Source organism: Herpailurus yagouaroundi, unplaced genomic scaffold (genome assembly GCF_014898765.1).
Source record: "Herpailurus yagouaroundi ecotype Mexico unplaced genomic scaffold, PumYag 246, whole genome shotgun sequence".
NCBI classification, from domain to species: domain Eukaryota; kingdom Metazoa; phylum Chordata; class Mammalia; order Carnivora; family Felidae; genus Herpailurus; species Herpailurus yagouaroundi.
In genome coordinates, this window is record NW_024412463.1 from 3,489,901 (window position 1) to 3,500,051 (window position 10,151).

The following is a 10,151-nucleotide window of genomic DNA, read 5'->3' on the forward strand; positions in this document are numbered from 1 at the left end:
CGTCCCTGTGCGCATCTTCTGGGCTCACCTCCTGGGTCGTCCCTGTGTGCAGCTGTCCTTGGTGTTGGAGCTTGTGGAGCACTAGCCGCAGGCCGGCACGTAGATTTAGTTCAGGTTTTATGAGAAGCAGAGAGAGAATTTAAGGATTTCTTATCATGCCTGATCTAGGAGCCGCGAAGGGAATCACAGCACTCCAATTGCATTTATCCACGAGAGTTTTTAAAACAACCGCCACAACACCGCCTCATCTCCAAAGAGGACACGCGACTCTCCGTCTCAGATTAAATTTAACAATTAAAAAACATTTATGCCCCTAGTAGAGAAAATTATTCTCCATAAAGTTTTTGTGAATTACCAACATTGTCATTTAAAAAGCATTTTTAAGTGTATTTATTCGAGAGAGAGAGAGAGTGTGTGTGAGTGTGTGTGTGAGCAGGGGAGGGACAGAGAGAGAGGGAGAGGGAGAATCCCAAGCAGGTTTCGCACCGATACAGCCTGATGCAGGGCTTGAACTCATGAACCTGTGAGATCATGACCTGAGTTGAGATCAAGATTCAGACGGTTAACTGATTGAGCCACCCGGGCACGCCCCAACATTGTCATTTTTAACTAGCACCCACGCCCCACCTAGATGAATGTGAAAGCACACAGGTGGCTTGAATTGAAAAGCTGAACATCAAACATCGAATATTACGGCTCTCTGCGCGTGCATTTTTGAGAAGATTTGCTATCAAAGTCTAAAAGTTCCCATAGAAAGAGGAGGATACTTTCAATGGATGCCAGTACTTCTCAGCTGAGGCAGATTTTACTCACTCCATCCCCCCCGTAACCCTCTGGGGCCATTTGGTATTGTCTGGAGATGTCATTGTCAAATCCGGAGGACGGAAGCTACCATCATCCAGTGGGAAGAGACCAGGGGGGAATGCTGGTTTGAATTTACATCGTGCACAGGGTGCGTTACCTGCAAAGCTGGCGAAGAGGGCAACTTCCTTGCACCTCATCCTCGCCAGCTCGGCTGACATTCTACGGAACTGCTGCCTCGTCAGCCTGGAACCCGTCTCGGTGGGAGCACCTTGCAGGAAATTCATCGGGGGAAATAAAACGCGTGGCTCTTGTCTGAGCCACTGGCTCGTTACTGTTTCTCTGGACACGTGGGAGCCAGCGATGTTCTCCCGAAGGAAAACCGTGTGCTCTGAAGCTATCATTTCAAGAGATTTCATTTAAAATAGAGTTCTGAAAAAATTCATGCGGGTACAAAAATGTCCTGCGTTTATTGCCTGTCCCGCTATTTTCTGGGATCTGCTGGTGAGATACACCTAGGGGGGAAGAAAGCGGCAAGGCAGGCAGAATGTGGTGCTTACCCTCATGGGTCTTATGATCTAGACCAGGGATCAGTACACTTTGCTATAAGTGCCTGATTGTGAATCCTTTAGATTGGGGGGGCCATCTGGGTTCTGTCACAACTACTCGACTGTGCAGCTGGAGCATGTGTGTGGTGTAGATGACACATAAAAACATGGATGCGTCTGTGTCCCAATAACCCTTATTTACCGAAACAGGCCACCGTCCCACTCTCTGGTCTACATTAGTGGGATAGACATTATTCTGATAAGTACTTGATGACTCATATTTTTTCCATCTGTCTTCTATTCCCGTGTTTTTTGTTTTGTTTTGTTTTGCATGAGAATTCCTTTGTTCTATTCAGATCTCAGTGTAAAAGTCACCTTCTCAAAGAACCCCCCTTCATGATCAAAAATTGTCCGTCTATTGGTTTTCCGTCACTTCATCCTGCGTTTTGAGCTTCATGGTAACTATAAATCAAATCATCTTGTTTATATATTTGTTTTCTGTTTTTTCTTGCCTTGCAGAAAAACAGGCATCTGATCTGTCTTTACATCTCTCTCCCAACCTGGTAGAACAGTGCCTGGCACCTAGCAGGTCACACACACACACACACACACACACACACACACACACACACACGCACACACACACGCACACACACACGCACACACACGCACGCACGCGATCCCGTGGGCGCGCAAAGCCAATAAAGGAAACTTACAAGAACGTACTTAGCGGTGAGATTTAAACAAGTTGGCGGGTGAGGGGGGGGGGCTGGGGATCTAATTTGAGACGTGGTTACTCTGTCACTGAAGTAACAAGTACTAGTAGGTCACACTAATTGATGAATGTCCTGTGCCAGGCAGTATTCTAACCATTTGTGTGTATTAACAATTTTATGAAGAATTAATATTATCACCCAATTTATAGACGAGAAAAGAACTTGGGAGATTAGTAATCTGAGTGAGGTTACTAATAAAATCTGGGATGGACACCCAGGGAGTGTAATTCTTGCTCCTTAACATTGTAAGAGGATGTTTCCACTGTATTTTCCACACCAAAAAAAAATATTACAAATTAAAACAATTTAAGGAGCACCTGAGTGGCTCAGTCAGTTAAGCATCGGACTTCAGCTCTGGTCATGATCTCGTAGTTTGTGAGTTCGAGTCCCACGTCAGGCTCTGCGCTGACAGCTCAGAGCCTAGATGGAGCCTGCTTCAGGTTCTGTGTCTCCCTCTCTCTCTGCCCCTCCCTTGCCCATGCTCTGTCTCTTTCAAAAATAAAATATAAAAACATTTAAAATTTTGTTAAGTTTTTAAATTTTTTTTTCAACGTTTATTTATTTTTGGGACAGAGAGAGACAGAGCATGAACGGGGGAGGGGCAGAGAGAGAGGGAGACACAGAATCGGAAACAGGCTCCAGGCTCTGAGCCATCAGCCCAGAGCCCGACGCGGGGCTCGGACTCACGGACCACGAGATCGTGACCTGGCTGAAGTCGGACGCTTAACCGACTGCGCCACCCAGGCGCCCCTAAAATTTTTTTAAGCTTTTAAAAAAATTTTAAGAATAAAACAAAAAGCAAGAAACTGACTTTACTAAAAAAATTGATTTGTTTGGTTTCATGACTCCAGTACATCTGAGAAAAGAACCTAGTAAAACTAGCAAAATCTCAATGTGTGAATTCCACCCCACCCCCACTCCCACCCCCACCCCCAGCTCTTAGATTGCTTTGGGGAAGTTAGGACCCTGAGTCTGTACATGCCCAGGGGAAATTGGGTGCCGTGGTCTTCGCGCTGCGGGGGAGGGAGCGCTGACACCCTTCTGCGTGGGGCTGGTTTGCAGCAGAGGCGACGGCTCCCCACCTGGCAGGGCAGTGGGACTCCTTCACGTGAGGATTGGACCCGGTGCGAACGCGGCTTTGCCTGGCAGCATGACAAAGGCATCGTATGTTTGTTGCCAAGAAATCGTCATTGCCAATTACATGGACGCAAAACAAGACCTCGTCTCTGACTTAAAGAGCTCTCAAGCCCGGAAAGGGGTGAAAAGGGCTGTCTCAAGGTACAGCAAGGGGTTTGCAAGATGGGGGAGGAGATTCAGAGCTAACAGGGCTGATGCACCTATTAGCAACTGTAGCAGAGAGGGGCTAGACCATGACTTTGCAAGAGGCACATGGCACTAGGAGATGATCCTGCAGGACCGGAATGTCCCTGCTGAGGTGCCATCTGGATGAGCCTTGGGGGGCCTAAAGTAGTCTTGGTGTTCATAATAACCACTGGGCACTCACTTGGACACCATCCTAAGGATTTTACCTGTATGGTGCCACTATGTCCTCACAACCAACCTACTATTATTATCCCCATTTTCTAGATGAGGAAACTGAGGTATATAGGGGTTCAACAGTTTTTTTCCCAAAATCACATGGGAGAGTCGTGAATGGAACTCGGGCAGACCTGCCTCCACGTCCCAGGCTCGTAACTGCCTTTGCTAGTACAGCCCCAGCCTGGCTTCCTGCTCATTTTGTAGATGGAGAAAACAAGGCTTGGAGAAGGACAGTCGCTTCTCTGAGATTTTAACCTGAATCTGAGCCCTTATCTTTCCGGTGGAGAAGCCCCATGGTCCTATCATTACCCTAGGACAGTAGCTATGGACCCACTTTACAAGGTATCTCTCTCTGTGACATCCAAATTACCTCTCTGGGGAGACACGATGGAAACTGGTCTGGGTTGGTTGGCCTTGGGAAGGAGAGGCGTGCGGGTAGACCTTGTGGGATAAGTCCAACAAGGCTTCGAGTCTGCACTCAGATATGGACAAGGAGGCATGTAGGAAGGGCAAGGTTTTGCCCCTGGGTGGGTGCCTTGTATCTTGGAAATGATGTTTTGCAGAGATGAAGGAGACGAGTGGAATGGCTTGGAGAATGAAGGCAATTTTATCAGTATTGTTATCCATCATAAATAATTTCAAGCAGGCATTTGCCTCCCCACAACCAGCTAGTAACTTCTGGGAGGCTGTCCTTCTTCCGGTCACAGGTCATACACAGTATTTCAAGTCTGAGGGCATAATATTTGATCACAAACCCTGACCTCTAGTCTTGAAGACATATGCTCTGAATTTTAAAAGGCTTCTTCCGGAAATATTTAAAGCTAACCATTTCATTAAATGAGTCCCAGATATCCAGACAGTGTGACTGGATGTAAATAATATGGAATTATTTATGAGGATGACTTGTTCTGAGAAGATTATTGTACTAAAGAGATGGAAATCCCACCTTTTCTCCCCATTCACTCACTGGGATTAGAGCCGATATATTTCAGATGTAGCCAAGAGAGATAAAAGGTAAAGTAGATTTGGGGACACAGCTACCCCGTGGTCCACATGGACTGGGTAATGGAACTTGTGGTTGCTTTTCCGTGGGATCCAGCCTTTGCTTAGGCAGCAGAACATTCTCCTCTCATGACGAATTTTTGGATTTGAACTGACCCGGCTCATCTTGCATAGCTCAGATCTCTTTTATTTGGGGCTGCTTAATTCTTGTTTTTTCTTTTCTTTTTTCTTTTCTTTTTTCTTTTCTTTTCTTTTCTTTTCTTTTCTTTTCTTTTCTTTTCTTTTCTCTTTTCTTTTCTTTTCCTTTTCTGTTTTCTTTTCTCTTTTATTCTTCTTTCCTTTCCTTTCCTTTCCTTTCCTTTCCTTTCCTTTTCTTTTCTTTTTTCTTTTCTTTCTTTCTTTCATCTCTACACCCAACTTGGGACTCGAACTCACAACCCCAAGATCAAGAGTTTCATGCTCCACTGACTGAGCCAGCCAGGTGCCCCTGGGCTGCTTAATTCTTACCATTTATTTTGGTGGAATTTTTAAGCATGTAAGCTTAAATAGTACTTACAGGGATTAGGATAGAATCCATTTTGTTTTCCAAACCAAGAATCCCCTTTTGTCTTACCTTGAAACTGAAAGCTTTGATCAATAGTGCTTCATACTGATGTTGGAATTGACATTCTCATATGTATTTACTGGCTTTCCAGGCCTTAGAAGATCTGGCCCCAAAAGCTACCTCTCTAGCTTCATCTCATCTTTCTCTCTTGTTCTCTCTGGGTTCCGGTCACATGACCTTCTTCCATTTCTTTGAAATTGAAATTTCTTTCTGCAGATTCTAGTTTTGGGGGCTGGAATATCCTGATCTGATCCCCAGTCATCTTTCCGGCAATCGCTTAATGTTACTTCCTCCAGGAAGACCTCCCTGACATCTTCCTCTTCCCCCCAAACTGGGTCATGTTCTCCTGTTATATATTATCACTGCACTGGTTTCTTCTCTTCCATAGTAGAACTTACATCAATTAAAACTAAGTATGGGTAGTTGTGTTATTTTTTACGATCATGTAGTTTCCTAATGGGCTACAAACTCCCTATGAGCAAGTTATCTATGGTCTCTCAGGGTCTACGACAGTGCTTAGCACGTTGTAGTTGCTCAATAAATAAAAGAATGAACGAGTGAACAATGAATGAGTAAATGAGTATTTGGCTAATTGCCCACGAATTATGATTTGGGAATGTTACAGAAAGGCAACTCAAGGTCTTCAGAACCCAAACTCTGAATTCTGATACTTCATTCTGAAGCTTACGTAAAATTTCCACATTATTTTATGCAAGCATATCTTCTATCATTTTTCTCAGTCTTAAAAAAATGAGTTGAATCAAATGATCTGAAACCTATTGAGATTCTCCTCTATTGAATAAAATCTATTCATTAAAGGCATAATATGCCATTAAAAATCAGAAAAAAAATTAATTACGGCAACATTACCCAAAGTGTGATTTGTGGAGGGCTAGTTTTGTCGGAGAGTCACATGATTAAGGGCAACTGGGAAATTAACAACAAAAAAATTAAATTTTGCTTGTTTTAGTGAAGGACTTCTGGAGCCTTCAATATGCTAATGTGCATCAATGAAAGCCGATGAGGGTTTAAAATGAACTGTTTTCCAAACATGTTTGACCACTGAGAATCACCTGGTCACAGACCATGTTTCATAAATGGTGATGGGCATACAGAGAGGCAAGCCGCTGTTTCGCGTTATATGACCTGCCCTCCTCCCCTACTTCCCCCCTACTTTGGGAGAAGGAATTGCCTTGATTTTTTTTTTTTTTTTGAGAAATGACTTCTCCCCCAGACCAAATTTTAGGAACACTGCTCTCTTCCTTGCATTGACAAGCAGCTCCCAGTTAAGCACCAGCTCTGTTTTACAGCTTGAACATCAATGACTCATTAGAATGGAAACCTCGAGTTCCCATTGTCCTATCCCACAGTGAACTCTCATTGGGAGCGGGGAAGGGCAGTGAGCTTAGGGATGTTTAAGAAGTGAAATTAGTGCTTTAAACCACACTGTGGATGGGGAAATAGAAGCAAGGAGAAGCAATATTCCTATCTGGGAAAGTAATCAGACTTGGAAATATAGCCTCACAAATGGACAATGGAGACAAACTTACAGGAGTTAGCTTCCAGCAGGAGACAAATAATTCAGAAGATCAAATTGAGAGATTTTGTTAGCATGGGTTCTGATTAAAAAAAAAAACCAAATAACTTCAACATCATTCATGCCTGAAACCCAAAAGAATATGGGCTCCACCCATATGTGCTTGTCAACCCCCTTGTCAATAATATTTTTGTTCCATTTAATGACCGTAGGGCGTAACTCATGAATTTGATGGTAAACAGGGTAGTTTTGTAGCCTCGGGTGGTTTTCACCATCTAAGCAGAAAGGGGGGATATTTAGGGTATAAAACGGACATGAATTTTATAATAAAAATAGCATGAGAGTTTGGTGGATGGGGCTTAAATATCTCTGTGGAATACAAAGTTAAACAGATTACCATATGTTCCCTTCAGGAGCATTTGTGAAACGAAGACCAAATGTGTTTTATAGAATGATGTTCTTCATAATGCAGATAGCCACTGATTTGAAGCTGAAGCTAGAATAAATATGATACCTTTTGAGTGCTATTCACAGACACTAGTGACCTATCAATTTCCCTATCTCGGGAAAAGGGAACCAGAGGATGACAGCTCCCTCCCAGAAGAGTGGTTGATATACGTTAAGTGGCTACGTCTCTGCTTCTGATTATTAATTGTGGCTAATATAGAGCAAGCAGATGTCCCCAGACTAGGCAGACGCTTCTTGGAACAGGGAGGTCTTTAGGCATGGCGGAAAGACGCTCCCGGTCTGGGTTTTTGGCTGTACCTTGAGGCCAAACAAGCTTGAGCTTCAGAGACTCTCACATTTCAGGCCCTGGGAGGGGTCCTTCTAATGTGTTGTCATGGCGATATGTATCTATAACATCTGTGCAAGTAAACTGTTCGGGGCAGAATCGGTTAAGATGCTGCCTTTTTCGTCTCCAACTTCGCCTCAGCCATACTTAACCTTTGAGTTGAGTGGCATCAGAATGACCATTGGTATTTTAAGGTCTAGTAATAGGAAATGTGCTTGGAGGACAGATTTCCTTGGGGGTTGGTATGATATATTTTTGTGCTCCTCCAATCAGTCAAGATCCTGCTAGTATCCTGGTTTGGAGTGGCTTCTAGAAACACCCCTACACCTACTGTGTCAATGAACCCAGTGCTGTGGTGGGAAGGCACAAAGCCAACGGCAGCCCTCCGATGTGAAGATAGCCTAAGGTGTCTGTACCGCCAATGGTCAGTAGAAGACAAACATGGTTAGGAAGGTAAGGAGTTGAACGCTAGTCTGTGGAAAATTCTTCTGAGCATCAGATATGTATACTAGTAAGTGGAGAATATGATACTCGTCAGTGGTCTACTTGGAAGTTCTGTTCTCTCAGGAGAATAGTCACTCTTGCAGCAGACACAATTATAAACGCACCATCCTGGGCATAGTTCCATTGTTGGCTCTTGGTTTTGGCTCAGGTCATGATCTCAGTTTGTGGGTTCAAGCCCGTGTCAGTGCGGAGGCTGTTTGGGATTCTTTCTCTCCTTCTCTCTCTGCCCCTCCCCAGCTCGTGCTCTCTTTTTCCCAAAATAAATTTTAAAAAATAAAGAAAAAACTAATTGCACCATACGTTATTTTTTTGTTTTTTAAGGGAAATTAAAAGAAACTATCATAATGCCACTGCTTAAATTCCTTACTAATATGACACAGAATACCAGCATAAACAAGAGACAGTAAAATATGGAATACACCATAAAATAAGGACATCAGTGACAAACTGGTAACTGAGGGTTGTTCATTCAAAGAGTGTTTAGGGTTAGTCATTCCATGAAAAACTTGGAATGTCCCTGACATCCTACAGCTTACGTAGGAAAGAAACTTGACGGAGGCTATCCCCAAGCTGAGAACTATTCTAAAAATGTATGTGACATTGCCTCTGAGATATAAAACTCCCATAAACATTTATAAACTACCAATAATAGAAGAGGTTGTGATCAACCATGCTGGGGAAGGATGATGTTATTTTTCTATTTCCTCTATAGAAAGAGATTTTGTAAAATCTCTGTCAGGACAAGACAAAGAACATGACACACAAAAAAAATGTAGGAAAAAATCTTTTAGAGATGTCAGGCAGTTACTAAAATATTGAGTTATTTTTCCAGATTTTGGCTCTTTAACATTTATAATTCTGCAGCCTGTATTTCCTCATTCCAAATAAAGTTACTTTCTCGTCTAATCTTGTATCAGTAATTTGGAATTCTTTTTTTATTTTTTATTTTTTAAAATTTTTTTTTCAACGTTTATTTATTTTTGGGACAGAGAGAGACAGAGCATGAACGGGCGAGGGGCAGAGAGAGAGGGAGACACAGAATCGGAAACAGGCTCCAGGCTCTGAGCCGTCAGCCCAGAGCCTGACGCGGGGCTCGAACTCGCGGACCGCGAGATCGTGACCTGAGCTGAAGTCGGACGCTTAACCGACTGCGCCACCCAGGCGCCCCTGGAATTCTTTTTTTAAAGGACGATCCAAATGGAAGAAGTTTTAACATCAACAAAACCACATGATGCTGAATACTTCATCCGCATTGGCCTCAGTTTCCTCACCTGTAAAATGGGTGCTAATGACACCAGGTGAGTGGCTGTAAAGGGAACATGGAGAGCCGCAGGCACTGGAAAGGGCTTACATAACAAAATTCACGGACCCAGAGTCTGTGAAAACTGGAAACAAGACCGAAGGTGCCAGGTCGCCCTCTGTCCTCATGCAGCTGCTCAACGCCAGTGAAGAACTTGCTGTGACATCCGTATGGTTCTTTTGGCATTGGCTCACCACAGGGTCCCATCCCCAGGGTCTTAGTGGCCTGTCCTCGAAGAGGCGGGGGGACAATTCTTTGCTAGTCGTCTGCAGGTTCACCCTTCCTTGTCCTTGCGCCACCTCGCATTTTTCTGATAAACAGAAGGTGGGAAAGAGGCAGGTGCTACCTTCCTCCTGCTTCTGCGGTGTCTTCTGGAAGGCACGGTCAGGGAAGGTTGCCGTTTGCAGGCGCGTCTTAGAAGCAGTCCCCTTATCCAGATGCTGATTTCGCGGATGTCAGAGGCGGACGGCAGAGCATCTCCGCTGTCGCCACCGCAGACGAGGCAGGGGTGGCTCCCGAGCTGGCCGTGGTGAAGCAGCTTCTTAATCCTGAAGAAGTGGATTTGAAGCCGGTAGTTCTGGTAGCAGCTTCCTGATTCTCCACACTCCTGACGTTCGCAGGCCGGGGCCGCAGTACCTTTTCAGGACTCATGCCTAGAAGGTGACCCTCCGCTCCTCCATCCACTGTTACGCGCCTCAGTGCGTTAATATTTTGTGCTTCCAAATCTGGACTGATGCAGGATGATGT

At 44.3% G+C, this 10,151-nt stretch overlaps 1 long non-coding RNA gene across 2 annotated transcripts in view; it reads left to right on the forward strand.

Annotated features, from left to right (window-relative positions):
* LOC121019905 (uncharacterized) overlaps positions 1 to 10,151 on the forward strand; it is a 393,836-nt gene that overhangs the window by 289,175 nt on the left and 94,510 nt on the right. For both annotated transcript variants that reach the window (XR_005785807.1, XR_005785806.1), the window contains one exon: positions 9,292 to 9,402. This is a non-coding gene — a long non-coding RNA (uncharacterized LOC121019905). The remainder of the gene's footprint in view (positions 1 to 9,291; positions 9,403 to 10,151) is intronic.